At 43.0% G+C, this 18,555-nt stretch overlaps 1 long non-coding RNA gene across 1 annotated transcript in view; it reads right to left on the minus strand.

The window, feature by feature from the left end:
* The window catches only part of LOC124546002, a 772,570-nt gene that overhangs the window by 283,963 nt on the left and 470,052 nt on the right, over positions 1–18,555 (minus strand). Inside the window, exon 3 of the long non-coding RNA XR_006967652.1 lies at positions 5,799–5,825. This is a non-coding gene — a long non-coding RNA (uncharacterized LOC124546002). The remainder of the gene's footprint in view (positions 1–5,798; positions 5,826–18,555) is intronic.

The raw sequence follows: 18,555 nt of genomic DNA on the forward strand, positions 1-18,555 counted from the left end.
AAGAGCTAAAGTAATAAACGAAGAACAGACATACCTGTACTATTTTCTAAGATACAACAATGGAAGAAATCTAAGTTAAGACCCACCACCCTTTTGAACTCTGATTATAAGATAAGGAATAGAGTATTGAAGATCAGATTGAAAGAACTGATGAAAAAACCGTGTCAGACAACTAGAAAAGCACTGTTTCCGACAAATCCGTAATGCACACCGTAACTGATTATAAAAACTATGCAATTATAGTGCAGCATCAGCTGCTAAAGACCACAAGACGAAGATTATTATGTTATGCATGAGATTGGCTTACAATCATGGATATCAGGAGACAGAGGCCCGGAACATACTAGGTACAGACTTGAGCAACTACCCTCAAAAATGGCTGTAATAGGTGGAAGATGTTTGGAGTTGTTAGAGGGAGACTGAAAGAAAAAGTACACACACTACTCTCATTAGGCCAGAAAATGAAGGTTGTTACTAAGCTTATTTTGGTTGTTCGTTATACTGGGCAGATCAAAGCTACAAAATAAAAAAAAAACGCACCTAGATCCGGAGTCGAACTCGCGAATTATATGTAAGTCTAGCGACTGCATTGCCTCACAGCAAAGCTACAGCGCCTAGACTGAAGCAACTAGTCGCACATGTGATTACAGCATCTTTGACGTACATTTACTACCCCAAATAAGCACGAGAGTAGGTTTTGTAAGTAACGTTTTCGTACTATTGTTATGAAAAGAATAGCAGAGTGGCGTCCAAGGTCGCGAATTTGGTTAACCTTTTATGCTAGATGTATATTTTGACACAGGGATCTCGGACAAGCGCACTATTCTGCAATTGCCACTGAAGTGTCGTTTTTGTCACATGGAAGCTTCCAACTGTGACAATTCATTAAGCAACCTATGTAGCATGCATCACTCTTTAACGACAAAGCGAAATAAAACGTTTCTATGTGCTGTACCACATCGAACAGATAACTAGAAAACAGTTTAGAATAGTGGTAATTATCAAGATCACAGTACCGCGAATTTTACTTACTCGAGAGCTCGAGACTTAAATCACACTAAATGTCAGACCGGCTAGCGAGACAGTTACCCACAGAGAATAAAGACCGATTTAAATAAATTGGAATAGAAACTAAACAAACTATAAATAGCGTCCAACACATATCTGTGGACAATACTGACCGTCATTCCTTACATAAAGATGACTAGTCTAACTTTTGACACTAACTACATAATATTTACACGTCAACTTATTTGCACACGAATGCGCACGGCGATCATTCCATGAGGGCGTCGGCCATAAATAAATATAGACGGCGCACGCTCCTTGTCGTGTTTGAAACTAACATCTAAGTCACGTGACAGAAGGCAACAGCTGAGTTTCTGTCATCACCCATATTGTGGAGTGGAGCAATCAGATAAAGTTTTCCTCATTTACAGCTGAAATCAAGCATTTATTTTAACAACTAAACGACTTGTGTTAGTTTACATATCCAGTAGCATAGGTAACCTAATTTTTTCAAAATTCCCAACATTAATGCGATGGGTATCGATTTCACATCTTGCCAAGTCAAAACATAAAAAGATGATTGAAACATTGTACTGAGGTTCATTTATGGTAACAAACACCATAATTATAGATCTTCAGCGAATTCTTGTTGTATCACTGTAAGGCATCTAGCTCACTGCTTCCACGGGAGTAAAGATTTGGCAGGAAGCATTTAGGTTTGTGATGATTCCTCAACAACATGTAAGCGTTTGGCAGGAAGCATTTAGGTTTGTGACCATTACTCAACAACACGCGAGCACGTTTTATTGTGGATTTAGAAGAAATGAGATCGATTTATATCCATAATGCCCGGTTTTTTCTCTAAACAAGCATTTGTGTTTCTGACCTTCACTTAATCCAGTACAGATAACGAAACAATGTTTAGAAAAAAAGGACAATATATTAGAAAACGTTGGTTAAAGAGAGAATTCTTGTAGTGAATTAGATATTAACTATCTACAGTCTCAATGTCTTCGTCATTCATGGAATTTTAGGTGTAAGGACCAAGGTATTCTTACGAGACAGATATTTAATTACCCTTATCATTCAATTTGTAATATTTAGACACAAATAAATATTCTGAACTAGAACACCGCACACGTCGGCTAGGTAACGATATCACTCCGTGGTGTTTGTAAATTCACTGACTTACTCTCGCAATTTTTTTGGGTATGTTTTTAAAACAAATTTACTTGTTGTCAAATATCCTCCGGTGGAACCAAACTCTGCACAGGACTGCATCATTGGAATAAAGAAGCTTTTACCGAAAATACTGCACTCGAGATAAACTGAACGGTATCCCAGATATCGTCTGCAAATGGATTGCGCCACTAGTCAGCTGACCAAGACGTTGGTTTCTCCGTAATGATGGCAGCTCGATCTGTATCTCCTATGGTCTAAGCAAGATGGGCCCTTCTCAGCTGGAGTGAGCCAGTCTGCGGCAGCGGCGGTTGTCACAAAGGGGAGCGTGGGGTGGGGATGCGCCGCGCGGGCGATGGGTGGGGGCTCGCCGGCCAGCCTTACCGTGACGCCGGCGTCGCCGTCGCAAGACGCCCAGGCGCGCCGCGCCGCGACGGCACCGGAGCACACGCAAAAGTAAACAGCGGGGGCGGCGGCGGCGGTCCACCCCGCGGGCTGCGGCCGCCTCTGCAGCGCGGGCCTGCCTAAGCAAATCGACCTCAGGCGCGCGACGCTGCCAGCGCCGCGCCACGACCGCCGCCGAAACCGGCCGTCCCTAGCACCCTCCGACACTTCTCCTGCACGCCCACGCGCCGCGTCTCGAGATGCCATCCGGGGACGACAGATTAACCGGGACGCTGTACGCTGTCCGAGGCAAGAATAGCGCCGCTTGGCCGTGCGTTCCACGCTTCTCCGTACCCACTCCGTACCCACTCCTTTCACCTCAAATTTTTCCTTCACTACGACCGCATTCGTCTTTACACTGCGAACTACTTAGATGTGATACTCACTACGGTAAACAAACGTGAAACTGACGCCAATTTTTGCGGGGTACACGGCACCGGCATTGGCGCTCCAGATCGGCGTTTAACGATCGGGGAGTCCGCCGAGCGCCGGCGGAAGCGGCCGAAGTGCTTCGCGGCTCCCAGCCGACGCTCGGTATTGATCGGGAGGGTTCGACTGAAGAGATGGCGAAGCGGCCACCAGGTGAGCCGCTCGCTCCCCTTGACCTACATATTTCCCTCGACGTGTCCCAATTTGACGCCACTGAGCTAACAAATAGCGCGGTGCGGAATCTCTGGCCTACGGGGCCGAAGGTCAGCGCTCTCTGAACGTGTAGTTGTGGTCAAAGCAGCTCGCAATTCGCAACTAGCAAAGGCGAGTGAGCTTTCGTATTGAGGATATGTGATTAGTCCTGGTTTGTTCTCTAAACACCTGATAACTGCGATGGCAAAGTGATATTTTGTGGTTATATTTTTCACGTCGGTATTCTGAAACTAATTTCTGCTAATTTTTAGTTCCGGGAAAAAAAGGATGTAGAATTTAGACCATCCGAGACATAAGAATTTTTCAACATTTCTTAGACTACCCCCAATGAGCTTGATACATTTCTTGCTATCCATCTCGTTCTTCATAGTATATGCTTTAATTTGAAATACCTCGAAAAAAATAAAAAATAAATTGTAACGCAATGCTTTGCATCATACAACCCATCTAATCCTTCAGCAACATGAGTCGTAACTTTCTTTAATTCGTGTCAGAGACACTGATAAGAATTCTTTGATAGACTTTATATCAAGTTCCACGTAGATTATAAGATCAATTACATTAACCCTAGATCAGTATACACTCGTAAAATTTATGTTTTCAACTGGTAACAGTTCGTTGTGTCCGCAAATCTGGTATCGTCAATATATGGTGTAAAACAGGATATTCTGTACTGATTTTGTACGGAAATGCCGCTGGAAACCTTGCAGTTTTAATTAACTACTGCGCAAACTATAAAATATGACGTTCTTTGTATAAGTTGTGATTCTGGAGGTACATAATTTTTGTAGAGGGAGTTTCCTTACAACTAGGTACGTAACGAATGGGACTCCCTTTCGTATTAATATTGGTACTAGTTGATTTCCATTCGATCTAAATCTGGATGCTCTATCAACGGTGAAACTTCTATACTGTATACGCTTTTTCTAAGTTACAGTTCTGTTTGCGATTTAAGCGTAGCGCAAAAGCTATGCGAATAACACGAAGGCGAGCAGGTCGAGCGTAGAAACGTGTATTCGTAAGTGAGGGAATAAATTCGTGATGGTAGTGACAATGCGGAGAAAGCTTCGCACGGAATAAAGGACTATTTGAACAGGAAAGTTGTTTAGCCCAGATAGAATAATAGCATGATAATATCCGCTGATAGTGAACTGGAATTGGGTTGTGTGCTTAATGAAATAGAGCTTGAAATACTTAATGGCTATTATATGCACATGAACAAAACGAAAACTAAGGTAAGTAGTGTGCGCAACAGGCGGAAATGTGGCTGAATGCTAACTAGGAGAAGAGATTCTCGAAGAGAGAGATGAATTTCATTATCTCAGACGTCGACTAGACACAAAAAGAAGATTCAAAAAGGACTCAGTAGCTTGGTATGCACAGGCAAATAGGAGTTTCTATTTTAAAAAATTCTATCGCCCAAAAATATAAATTTTGAGAACACAAAAATTTTCATAAGGAGCTATTTTTGTAGCGTAGATTTGTTTGGGTGTGAAACGTGGACAGCACGGAAGGACATAAATGAAACGACCAGAAGCATCTGAAATGTGCTGTTAAAAGAGTTGAAGATCAGATGGATCGATAGAGTCAGGAACAAACACATCTTCCTACTAATCAATGAGAAAAATGTCTAACAAAGAATTTAATGAAACGAATATGAGGACTGAGTGTGCAGGTATTACGGTATGAGCTGCTACTAAAAACTTTAATTGAAGGGATGGCAGTGACAAGGAAACATCTGGAATTATAATAATCCGAAAACTATATGTAATATCCTGCACATTTTTAGCTGCTTATTTATTGCTCGATAAAAAAAGGCCCGCTGCTGATGATAAAGATCTCTGAAACATGTACAGATAAAAATTGTGTTTCTAAAGGCAAAGTACATTTTCGAAACACACTTATTTGACAACTTACATGTGTACAAAAAATAAGCTTTAACCTCAACATTAATATTTGTCATTTTTCTTAAACTGTCTGTACGGAGCAACTAAAGGTGAGGCTAGCCTGGATGAGGAGTGCTGTTCGTTAATTGTTGAAAAATATCTCGTATTCGATAGTATCTGATTTTGTCGTAAGTCTTTGGCACAAATTAAAAAATAATTACGTGTCAAACTTACTGTCAAGGAGTAATCTTACGTTGTGAACTGTATATTTAAAGCAGTGGGGGTAGCCGATGTTTGCTCAAAATTTTTTATCTACATCCCGCGAGGTTGTGGACTATTAATTGCTTCCGAATACTTGCTTGTTGCTCTTTGTTAAACACAGTTGGAATGTATGGAAGATTACTATTTCCAAGAATACTATGCACGATCGAGAAAATCGTGCTGTTCACGTTTCCTCTATAATCAATTCAGTTATCTGGCATCGTTGAATCCTTCCATCAATTTGCAGTATTTCTGGAACGGAGACATCGCGATAATGTTTTGAGAAGTCAAGGATACATGCCCAAGGCAACTGATACGGCACCACTTGCAACAAAACCCATTGTGCACCCAAGCGTCAGCTGTAGCGCGTCTACTTACCACAGAAGGTGGCGGCGTCACCGCGTCCTGTAACAGACGAAATTATTTTTAATTGCAGTCTTACATACATAATATACTTATCCCAATAAAACTCCGATTCTTTAAAGAATCAACCTCCCATACATTAAACAGTTTTAAAACTTGATTGCTTTACAAATGAGTTACTATGTTAAATATTTGACGTTACGCAAGTAAGCAGAAAACATCTGAAATTATGTTTAAAGTTTGTTTGAAGATAGGAAGTGCTGTCATTATCAAACACTGTATGAATTTAATATGGGTAATTTATGCTCCATTTCCACCAAAAGCTAGTTTCTCCAGCAGTTCAATGTTTATGAGGTGGTACCTCCTGACCTACGTGTCATACAATGATATAATTTTGCAGATCCATTCAGTGGGGTACGTGCACGCTATCTGCGAATAGAGTTATTAATGAAAAAATTATAAAATAAAAGACTGAGCATTGTGCTGAAGTTTTAATGCATGAACAGAGAAAATGTAGTACGTGATGACTTCTTTCCTTTCATCATTTTGTGAAGGTTGTCAGCAAGGAAATGTTTGCATAATGTCTAAAATTTTGGGTAAATTTTTTGGGAAATCCTTAGGTAAGTGCTTCCATTCTCAAATACTTGATAAATATAGACTAGGTAATTTGCGCGCCATGAATTACACGTACGCACACAGACACACAGTTTCTAACTGTAATACTTGTCACAGTGTGTCAAATCTTTGACATAAGATTATATCTCTCAAGGAGTAGATTGTGACAGCATTATAAATGTTTAAGTTCGGTCAACAATCTTACAAATCCTGAAAATCAAATTTGCGTTATTTCTGGAAGCCGGTAGATGGCATCCTGCGACTGGGACTGGGACACATCAACACAAGAAAAAAGTCTAATAACCGTGGATCCTACACAGTATACATTCTGACATATGACCACTTGTTCATAGGAGGTGCTCAACATGACATCCATTCATCTCAATATATGCCTCTGCCCTTCGGTGCAAGGGCTCACGCACTCTTTGAAATCGCGCTGGTTGGTTCTGAATGTGCTGAAATGCACGGAAAAGACAATTGCGTAGTGTCTGCACACCGTTTCTTGGAGTGGCGTAGATCAACTGCTACATGTGTCCTCTTCCAGAAGTCTAGTGGAATTAGGTCCAGGGAACGAGCAGATCACGGTATGGGACCTGGTTTTCAAATTTCCTTGTCAGGTGCGACGCACAATGCAGAAAAAATGTGCTGGTGTGCCCTCATGCATGAACTATATCTTTCATCTGTCCTGACATGGCACATCCTCCAGCAAGATAGGCAGTACGTTCTTCATAAAGCGGTGATAACAAGGCGCGTTAATCTCTGTGGTAGGAGGTATGACCATAGTATTCTATCGCCGAGAACGCCTACCCATACATTGATTGAGAATCGATAATGTTGAATTGTTTCTTGACCCGCATGAGGATTTTCATCAGCACACACATGCTGATTATGGAAATTTATAATTCAATTTCGTGCTCCCATCAATAAACAAATTCTTGGAGGCAAATCGTTGATGTGCACCATGCTGCTAGAAGAACCACTGGCAGAACTGCACTCTGGTAGGATGGTCTTGTGCCGCAAGGGCCTGGACGCGCTCAACATGGTAAGGATACAACAACTGCTCATGAAGTACAGTCCAGACTAGAGGATGACTAACACCTTCAGTTGCTGCTATTCGTCGCCCACTGGTTCCAGAATTGTCGTCCGCTACACCTACAACACGCTCCTCCATTTCAGGCGTGCGAACTGAACAAGGCCTTACACTGTCTACTTTGCTGGGTGCTACGGAACCAGTTTCCCCAAGACGCTGGAACAATCAGCTGAACAGCTTAACACATGGTACCCCGCGTTATGGAAATTGTTCAGGGCATAGGTTACGGGCTCTCAGATTAACTCCATCTGCTAAACCATAGGCAGTAAATCATGTCTGCAATTTCACTTGTGGAATAAAGACCTCCGTTGTTAGCTTATGTCAGAGTATCTGCAAGAGAGAAAACATGTAACGCACCACAAACATCACAATAACATATACTTTAAAAGTGACCTGTAAATAGGCCAAAAGTCACGGTACGCACCCCGAGTTAGGAGAAATGTACGCGAACATAAACAGGTGTAACAAGACTACAGTACAATCACACAACGTAAACGGAACAACTCACTGCAGACCACTGAGCCAACTATTGTTTACATCCATATTCACGGCAGTTTCCCAGCACGCTGTTGGCCCTGGTGTGACACGGAGTGCCATTGCAACAAAAGTGCTCATATCCCCAACCACATGTTGGTGATGCCTTCCAAATCGCAGTATTCCATGCAGAGTCGTAATTAACGTTAATAGTCGGGTAGTTGTCTGTAGTAAGACAAGTAATGCATATCCACGGATGACGTCACAAAATCTCTTCCTATGAACATTTGTTTATGTCATGTACCAGAAAGTATATTTTCTAGGATCCGTTGTCATACAACATTTATGTCTTGTTTTGATTCACACTATTATCCTCTGGAGTATTATATACGTGATGAAGAATGCTGAAGCTTGTATGGATAGATCAGGTAACTAATGAGGAGGTACTGATTGAGCCGGGGAGTCAAGAACTTTGTGGCAAACCTTGACTATAAGAAGGGGTCGGTTGCTAGGACAGTCTGAGACATCAAGTGCTCACTAATTTAGCATTAGAGGGAAGCGTTGGGGGTAAAAATTGTGAAGGGAGACCAAGAGATGAATATAGCAAGCAGATCAGCAGGATTTGGGTTGCCATAGTTATTCGGACATAAAGAGACTTACAAAGGATAGAGTAGCATGGAGAGCTGCATCAGACTAGTCTTTGGAGAGATGACTACAAGATACCTGCAGCTGCCATCGATTATCAGTAGTTTTGTTTTGATTACTGAGGCTGAGGAAGTACGCTAGTAGTTTATAAATACATACATCAAAAAAAGTTTTGCACCACCCTGGTTCCCACAACTCCTGAAGACAAACGTTGACTGTGGATATTGTATCACAGACAAAGTCCCTTTGACTGTTCAGAGACGTCACTAAACCCGCCCAAAGATGTAATCAACAATACATGAGCAGCGCCTATTAGACGGAGGGGGTACGACAGCCGATTAGTTCCAGTCATTCCACCAGGAAGGAGGTACACGGCTCGTGTTGTCTGTAGTTTAACCATGCCCAGACGTCAATAGCGCGGTTCGATCGCGTCCGCATTGTTACTCTGTGCCAGGAAGGGCTCTCAACAAGGGAAGTGTCAGGGCGTCTCGGAGTGAACCAAAGCGATGCTGTTCGGATATGGAGGAGATACAGAGGGACAGGAACCGTCGGTGATGTTTCTCGCTCAGGTCACCCAAGGGCTACTACTGCAGTGGATCACCGCTAACTATGGATTATGGCTCGGGTGAACCCTGAAAGCAACGCCACCATGCTGAATAATGCTTTTCGTGCTCGACCCTGACCAGCATGATCTCCAGACATGAAAGTTATCGAAAGTGTTTGGGATAGATTGAGAGGGGCTGTTTATGGACGACGTGACCCACCAACCACGCTGAGGGATCTATGCCGAATCGCCGTTGAGGAGTGGGACAATCTGGACCGACAGTGCCACGATGAAGTTGTGGATAGTATGCCACGACGAATACAGGCACGCATCAATGGAAGAGGACGTGCTACTGGGTATTAGAGGTAGCGATGTGAACAGAAATCTGGACCACCACCCCTGAAGGTCTCGCTGTATGGTGGTACAACATGGAATGTGTGGTTTTCAGGAGCAATACAAAGGGCGGAAATGATGTTTATGTTGATCTCTATTCCAATTTTCTGTATGGGTTCTGGAACTCTCGGAACCGAGGTGATGGAAAACTTTTTTTATGTGTGTATATGTTTAGTCTAGACTAGATAGCCTATATGTTAAATAGTGGAGATATATATGGATACATAGTGATACAGATATCTATGGGTGTATGAATAAATGTTTGTGGTGCTGATATATAGATACATAATGAATTAATTCTATGAATTTTTAAAATTACCTCTTTTCTACACACTTTGGACGTTATTACACCTACAGTCCGCTTCATTGGTGATGATGATCTAGTGGAAGCAAAGAGCCAATTCTATCGTAAATTTCACCATAAATCGTAAAAGTAGGCGAAAATCCACAGCAAATGAAGTCATCCGAAAGCATGCATTGTATTTTCTAAATACATTTAAAAATGCTTCAATTCATTGCATTCGTAAAGATGTAGAGTTTACAGGGATTCTTAGGGCTCACATAGTACTAGGAGTGAGATTTTGTACCAGAGCAACACATAGCAACCATTTCTTCCTTCCATTTCACCACATTGTAATACCGAAATTCTGATCCCTTCTCCCAAAGACGATTAATCGTCTATTAACCTAGTTCATTAATGAAGCCCAATGAAACGCACACTCTCTAGAAGCCTCCCACGTTCTGCATGTAAAAGCACGACATCTCCCCGTCTGTCGCTGAACCTTTAATGATCTACATCTACATCTACATTGATACTACGCAAGCCACCCAACGGTGTGTGGCGGAGGGCACTTTACGTGCCACTGTCATTACCTCCCTTTCCTGTTCCAGTCGCGTATGGTTCGCGGGAAGAACGACTGTCTGAAAGCCTCCGTGCGCGCTCTAATCTCTCTAATTTTACATTCGTGATCTCTTCGGGAAGTATAAGTAGGGGGAAGCAATATATTCGATACCTCATCCAGAAACGCACCCTCTCGAAACCTGGCGAGCAAGCTACACCGCGATGCAGAGCGCCTCTCTTGCAGAGTCTGCCACTTGAGTTTATTAAACATCTCCGTAACGCTATCACGGTTACCAAATAACCCAGTGACGAAACGCGCCGCTCTTCTTTGGATCTTCTCTATCTCCTCCGTCAACCCGACCTGGTACGGATCCCACACTGATGAGCAATACTCAAGTATAGGTCGAACGAGTGTTTTGTAAGCCACCTCCTTTGTTGATGGACTACATTTTCTAAGCACTCTCCCAATGAATCTCAACCTGGTACCCGCCTTACCAACAATTAGTTTTATATGATCATTCCACTTCAAATCGTTCCGTACGCATACTCCCAGATATTTTACAGAAGTAACTGCTACCAGTGTTTGTTCCGCTATCATATAATCATACAATAAAGGATCCTTCTTTCTATGTATTCGCAATACATTACATTTGTCTATGTTAAGGGTCAGTTGCCACTCCCTGCACCAAGTGCCTATCCGCTGCAGATCTTCCTGCATTTCGCCACAATCTTCTAATGCAGCAACCTCTCTGTATACCACAGCATCATCCGCGAAAAGCCGCATGGAACTTCCGACACTATCTACTAAGTCATTTATATATATTGTGAAAAGCAACGGTCCCATAACACTCCCCTGTGGCACGCCAGAGGTTACTTTAACGTCTGTAGACGTCTCTCCATTGATAACAACATGCTGTGTTCTGTTTGCCAAAAACTCCTCAATCCAGCCACACAGCTGGTCTGATATTCCGTAGGCTCTTACTTTGCTTATCAGGCGACAGTGCGGAACTGTATCGAACGCCTTCCGGAAGTCAAGAAAAATAGCATCTACCTGGGAGCCTGTATCTAATATTTTCTGGGTCTCATGAACAAATAAGGCGAGTTGGGTCTCACACGATCGCTGTTTCCGGAATCCATGTTGATTCCTACATAGTAGATTCTGGGTTTCCAGAAATGACATGATACGCGAGCAAAAAACATGTTCTAAAATTCTACAAGAGATCGACGTAAGAGATATAGGTCTATAGTTTTGCGCATCTGCTCGACGACCCTTCTTGAAGACTGGGACTATCTGTGCTCTTTTCCAATCATTTGGAACCCTCCGTTCCTCTAGAGACTTGCGGTACACGGCTGTTAGAAGGGGGCAAGTTCTTTCGCGTACTCTGTGTAGAATCGAATTGGTATCCCGTCAGGTCCAGTGGACTTTCCTCTATTGAGTGATTCCAGTTGCTTTTCTATTCCTTGGACACTTGTTTCGATGTCAGCCATTTTTTCGTTTGTGCGAGGATTTAGAGAAGGAACTGCAGTGCGGTCTTCCTCTGTGAAACAGCTTTGGAAAAAGGTGTTTAGTATTTCAGCTTTACGCGTGTCATCCTCTGTTTCAATGCCATCATCATCCCGTAGTGTCTGGATATGCTGTTTCGAGCCACTTACTGATTTAACGTAAGACCAGAACTTCCTAGGATTTTCTGTCAAGTCGGTACATAGAATTTTACTTTCGAATTCAATGAACGCTTCACGCATAGCCCTCCTTACGCTAACTTTGACATCGTTTAGCTTCTGTTTGTCTGAGAGGTTTTGGCTGCGTTTAAACTTGGAGTGGAGCTCTCTTTGCTTTCGCAGTAGTTTCCTAACTTTGTTGTTGTACCACGGTGGGTTTTTCCCGTCCCTCACAGTTTTACTCGGCACGTACCTGTATAAAACGCATTTTACGATTGCCTTGAACTTTTTCCATAAACACTCAACATTGTCAGTGTCGGAACAGAAATTTTCGTTTTGATCTGTTAGGTAGTCTGAAATCTGCCTTCTATTACTCTTGCTAAACAGATAAACCTTCCTCCCTTTTTTTATATTCCTATTAACTTCCATATTCAGGGATGCTGCAACGGCCTTATGATCACTGATTCCCTGTTCTGTACATACAGATTCGAAAAGTTCGGGTCTGTTTGTTATCAGTAGGTCCAATATGTTATCCCCACGAGTCGGTTCTCTGTTTAATTGCTCGAGGTAATTTTCGGATAGTGCACTCAGTATAATGTCACTCGATGCTCTGTCCCTACCACCCGTCCTAAACATCTGAGTGTCCCAGTCTATATCTGGTAAATTGAAATCTCCACCTAAGACTATAACATGCTGAGAAAATTTATGTGAAATGTATTCCAAATTTTCTCTCAGTTGTTCTGCCACTAATGCTGCTGAGTCGGGAGGTCGGTAAAAGGAGCCAATTATTAACCTAGTTCGGTTGTTTAGTGTAACCTCCACCCATAATAATTCACAGGAACTATCCACTTCTACTTCACTACAGGATAAACTACTACTAACAGCGATGAACACTCCACCACCGGTTGCATGCAATCTATCCTTTCTAAACACCGTCTGTACCTTTGTAAAAATTTCGGCAGAATTTATCTCTGGCTTAAGCCAGCTTTCTGTACCTATAACGATTTCAGCTTCGGTGCTTTCTATCAGCGCTTGAAGTTCCGGTACTTTACCAACGCAGCTTCGACAGTTGACAATTACAATACCGATTGCTGCTTGGTCCCCGCATGTCCTGACTTTGCCCCACACCCGTTGAGGCTGTTGCCCTTTCTGTACTTGCCCAAGGCCATCTAACCTAAAAAACCGCCCAGCCCACGCCACACAACCCCTGCTACCCGTGTAGCCGCTTGTTGCGTGTAGTGGACTCCTGACCTATCCAGCGGAACCCGAAACCCCACCACCCTATGGCGCAAGTCGAGGAATCTGCAGCCCACACGGTCGCAGAACCGTCTCAGCCTCTGATTCAGACCCTCCACTCGGCTCTGTACCAAAGGTCCGCAGTCAGTCCTGTCGACGATGTTGCAGATGGTGAGCTCTGCTTTCATCCCGCTAGCGAGACTGGCAGTCTTCACCAAATCAGATAGCCGCCGGAAGCCAGAGAGGATTTCCTCCGATCCATAGCGACACACATCATTGGTGCCGACATGAGCGACCACCTGCAGATGGGTGCACCCTGTACCCTTCATGGCATCCGGAAGGACCCTTTCCACATCTGGAATGACTCCCCCCGGTATGCACACGGAGTGCACATTGGTTTTCTTCCCCTCTCTTGCTGCCATTTCCCTAAGGGGCCCCATTACGCGCCTGACGTTGGAGCTCCCAACTACCAGTAAGCCCACCCTCTGCGACTGCCCGGATCTTGCAGGCTGAGGGGCAACCTCTGGAACAGGACAAGCAGCCATGTCAGGCCGAAGATCAGTATCAGCCTGAGACAGAGCCTGAAACCGGTTCGTCAGACAAACTGGAGAGGCTTTCCGTTCAGCCCTCCGGAATGTCTTTCGCCCCCTGCCACACCTTGAAACGACCTCCCACTCTACCACAGGTGAGGGATCAGCCTCAATGCGGGCAGTATCCCGGGCAACCACAGTCGTAGTCCGATCAGGGGATGCGTGGGACGAGCTGGCCGTCCCCGACAAACCCCCATCCCGACCCCCACAGTGATGCCCATTGGCAACAGCCTCAAGCTGTGTGACCGAAGCCAACACTGCCTGAAGCTGGGAGCGAAGGGATGCCAACTCAGCCTGCATCCGAACACAGCAGTTGCAGTCGTTGTGAGTCTTCAAGCTTCTCAGAAGCTGTAAGAGATGCGTGGCGTTCAGCGTCAAAGATGCGACAGGATTCTGACTGTTCTCCTGTTTCTGTAGCTCTCATGGTCCAACGGGTCTAAGATTTCTCCGAGGTTAATTGCTTTCGAATAACGATCGCAGCTCGAACTCTCTTTGATCTATGCGCAAAACAAGACTTAAGTACTCAAGGCACATCGGAATTGTTTTAAATATGGCTCTCAGGCTTACCGTCGGATTTCATTGTTGTATGTCCACAAAAACTCTCCAGCTATGCAAAGACGTGTAGCAACTCAATATCATAAAGCGTGTGAATAATAACATTGGATACGCACTGTCAGGGAGTAATCTGTACACATTAAGAGTCACTAACCATCGCGCCAGCGTCGTCTGCATCACACTCACGTGTACCACATTTAAAAATGAAAATAGCACTCAAAAATATAAAAAAAACTTTCTAAACTAGTCTATGATCTTCCTCAGGATTCAAGCTGTCTCCATACCAAACTTGATCGGAATCGCTTCGCCGATAGAGCTATAAAAGCATAACAGACAGAGCTACTTTCGCATTTAATAATATTGGTATTAGTATGGAACTACGGATTAAAGACGTTCTTCTGATTACGTTGAATCATATTACGCAGAACACACCAACTAATAACAATATTTTTACAAACATGACATCGTTCAAAGAATAGATATATTTCCCTAAACCGTGTAATATTCATCAAATCTATAAATATCTTGTACTACTCACCTTGTAAAGCAGTCTACGTTCTTCCTCATGGACCAAGCTAACTCACACCAAATTTCATGACATCAGTTAAACGGTTTAGTCATGAAAACGTAACCGAGAGAGCTACTTTCGCATTTATAATATTAGTATGCAATTATGAAACAGTATGGATTGAACACGTTGATGATTGTATAAACATTGTATTCTAGCTGTTACCTGCGGCTCCGCTCGCTATCAGTAAAATGAAATGAAATACGCGTATGGCTTTACTGAGTGGGAGACCCGGTCGGGATGTTAGGGTACTTGGTGCAAGTCTTTTTATTTGACGCCACTTCGGCGACTTGCGCGTCGATGATGATAAAATGGTAATGAGGACAACGTAGACATCCAGTCACGTCACGAGCGGAAAAAAAGGTTCTGGCCGGAAATCGAACCCATGACTAGGAGCAGGTAACGCCAACCACATGACCACTTTCTGTTTATACAAGTCACTACGCCTCTTAGAAGTTATACGGAAAGAGTGGTGCAGAGCGGCTAAAATGCAACGTGCTTATGACAGATATTACTATGGAAATATAGATTAAACACGTAGAGCATCATACGAGCACTGCATTCACTATGTTGGATCGTATTATGTAGAACATAACAAACAATAAAACCATTTTCACAATTACTATAAAATTCAAAAATCACAAACATCTTTTTCAAAGAGTAATTATTATCCCACATCTCACGTTATATTCTTCAAATCAATTTATATGTTATACTATGTATTTCCTAACGCAACCTGTGTCCTTCCTCAGCGTTCAAGCTGTCTCTACACCAAATTTCATCTAGATCGATTCAGCAGTTTAGTCGTGAAAGCGGAACAGACAGAGTTACTTTCGCATTTATTATGTTTATATACATACACTGGCGGGAAAAAAATTGCAACACCAAAAAATAATTAATGTCGAGTAATGAAATTTCAGGAATGCATTTGCCTAGGTAAGTGATTAATATACTGCGAGATCACAGGTTAACGTAAGCGCGAGGTAAGCCATTGCAAATGTGAAATGCTTGTTCATTAATAACCTATGTAACCATCAGAATGTTGAAGACAAGCTTGCAAACGTGGATGCATTGTGTTGTACAGGTGCAGGAATGGAGTTCCATGCCTGTTGCACTTGGTCGGTTGATACTGTTTGTGGGTGACACTGGAGTTATCGTCCGATGTTGTACCGTATGTTCGCCACTGGAGACAGACCTGGTGATCAAGCAGGCCAAGGCAACATGGCGACACTCTGTACAGCATGTTCGATTACAACAGTGGTGTGTAGGCGAGCGTTATCCTGTTGGAAAACACCTCCTGCAATGCTGCTCATTAAGGGCAGGCCAACAGGTCGAATCAACAAATTGACGTACAAATTTGCAGTCAGGGTGCGTGGGATAACCACGAGTGCGCTTCTGCTGTCATACGAAATTGCACCCCAGACCATAATCCCAAGTGTAAGTCCCGTGTATCTAGCACGCAGACAGCTTAGTTGCACACGCTGAACTCCCTCTAACCACCACATGGTCACCACTGACATCGAGACGAAACTAGCATTTATGAGGAAAAACAACAGACCTCCACACTGCCTTCCAAAGAGCTCTCGCTTGACACCTCTGAACTCGCAAGTGGCGGTGGTTTGGAGTCAGTGGAATGAACGCTACAGAGAGTCTGACTCGGAGCTGCCCTTGAAGTAACCGATTTACAACAGTTCGTTGTGTCACTGTGGTGCCAACTGCTGCTCCAATTGCTGCAGAAGCAGTGCGATACACCAGAACCGTAAGCTGAACATGATGGTCTTCCCTCTGGGTAGTGCCATGTGACCGTCCGAATCCTGATCTTCTTGCAACCGTACACTGTCGTGACTACCGGTACCAGCAATCATGTACAGTGGCTAACTTCCTGTCAACTCTTACTGCAATATCGCAGAAGGAACATACAGCTCCTCGGAGCCCTTTTACACGACATCATTCAAGCTCACTGAGTGTTGATAGCGGCGTCTTTGTCACCTTAAAGAAATTCCTGATCTACATCAGCTCAGCACGCGCAATCTCAAAGGTAACTAACGCTCACGACCGTTACAGTGTGTTTTTAAAGCAAACCTTATTTGCGTCCCCACAACAGCTCTACTAGTACGACTCTCATGCGACCGGAGCGAAATTTGAATAGACATCATCTTTCAGATCTAGCAACTGGGCTACCAACTTCCGTTATGTCGCATAACTCTTCCTTAGTCTAGCGATTTTTTTCTGTCAGTATATAAATATAATGCCCTTATTTGTCTGAATATTTTTTGCAGGCGACTTCCAACAGAAGCACTGTATATTTGGAAACGCGTGATACAGAATTGTGTTAATAATTCTTTATCGCAAGCGGTTTCGGTATTTGTTTCGACCAAAACAAAGCAAAAAAATTAAATAAAAATACGAAAATATGTCGTTTGCTAATAATCTGTAGGTGAAGTACTACTCAGGAAAGATTAATATTACTCAAATATCATAACAATTTGTGATGTCGAAAAACACATACTATGCATAAAATCTTCACAGTTATTCATACACAGAAAGTCAGTTTTATGTTGAATAACAAATCCTGATAGAGAATCATGTGTTGTTCTATCTTTGGAACTTAACGTAATACACCCGGTCTTCTATGAGACATAGTTTATTCCTCAATTTTTAAGTTTAACTCTTACATTTGAACATTATGCTCCTAGCTATATATATATATAGCCAACGGCCTTGCCGCAGTGATAACACCGGTTCCCGTCAGATCATCGAAGTTAAGCGCTATCGGGATGGTCTAGCCCTTGGATGGGTGACCATCGGGTCTGCCGAGCGCTGTTGGCAAGCGGGATGCTGATCCCTTATGAGGCAAATTGAGGAGCTACTTGATTGAGAAGTAGCGGCTACGGTCTCCTAAACTGACATACGGCCGGGAGAGCGGTGTGATGATCACATACCCCTCCATATCCGCATCCAGTGACGCCTGTAGGCCTGAGGGTGACACGGCTGCCGGTTGGAACCGTTGGGCCTTCCAAGGCCTGTTCGGACGGAGTTTATATATATATATATATATATATATATATATATATTTCTTGTACCAACCATCCTAGGCATCTACTCTGTAGCATACGAGTGTGTATACTGCATAACGATCAGTTTTATCTTCTGTTCTAGTGGGTCACCCCTTCTTCTGTGTATAAGCGCATATTGTCTTTCTACATATGCATAACAGCGGAGGTTATATGTAATATGTTGTTTTATGAATTAGCAATTTTTATTGCCTGTGAGTAATATTGATAATTTTGTTAAATATTACTACTTATACAGCCTATTAGCAAACGGCGTGTTTTCATATTTTTATGCAGTTCTTTTTATTTATTTTGGTTGATTCGGATACCTGTAAGACAGTTCAATAACGAAATCTGTAGTAATACAGAATTACTAATACAGCCTTCTGTTATGCACTTCAAAAAGAATTATTTGTTTCACTGCAGTATTTTATAAGTAAAGAATAGAGGAAAGCTAAAGACATGTGCTGCATCAACACCCGAACAAGAACATCTTCACCGAGAGAGAT

Source organism: Schistocerca americana, chromosome 8 (genome assembly GCF_021461395.2).
Source record: "Schistocerca americana isolate TAMUIC-IGC-003095 chromosome 8, iqSchAmer2.1, whole genome shotgun sequence".
Lineage (NCBI taxonomy): Eukaryota > Metazoa > Arthropoda > Insecta > Orthoptera > Acrididae > Schistocerca > Schistocerca americana.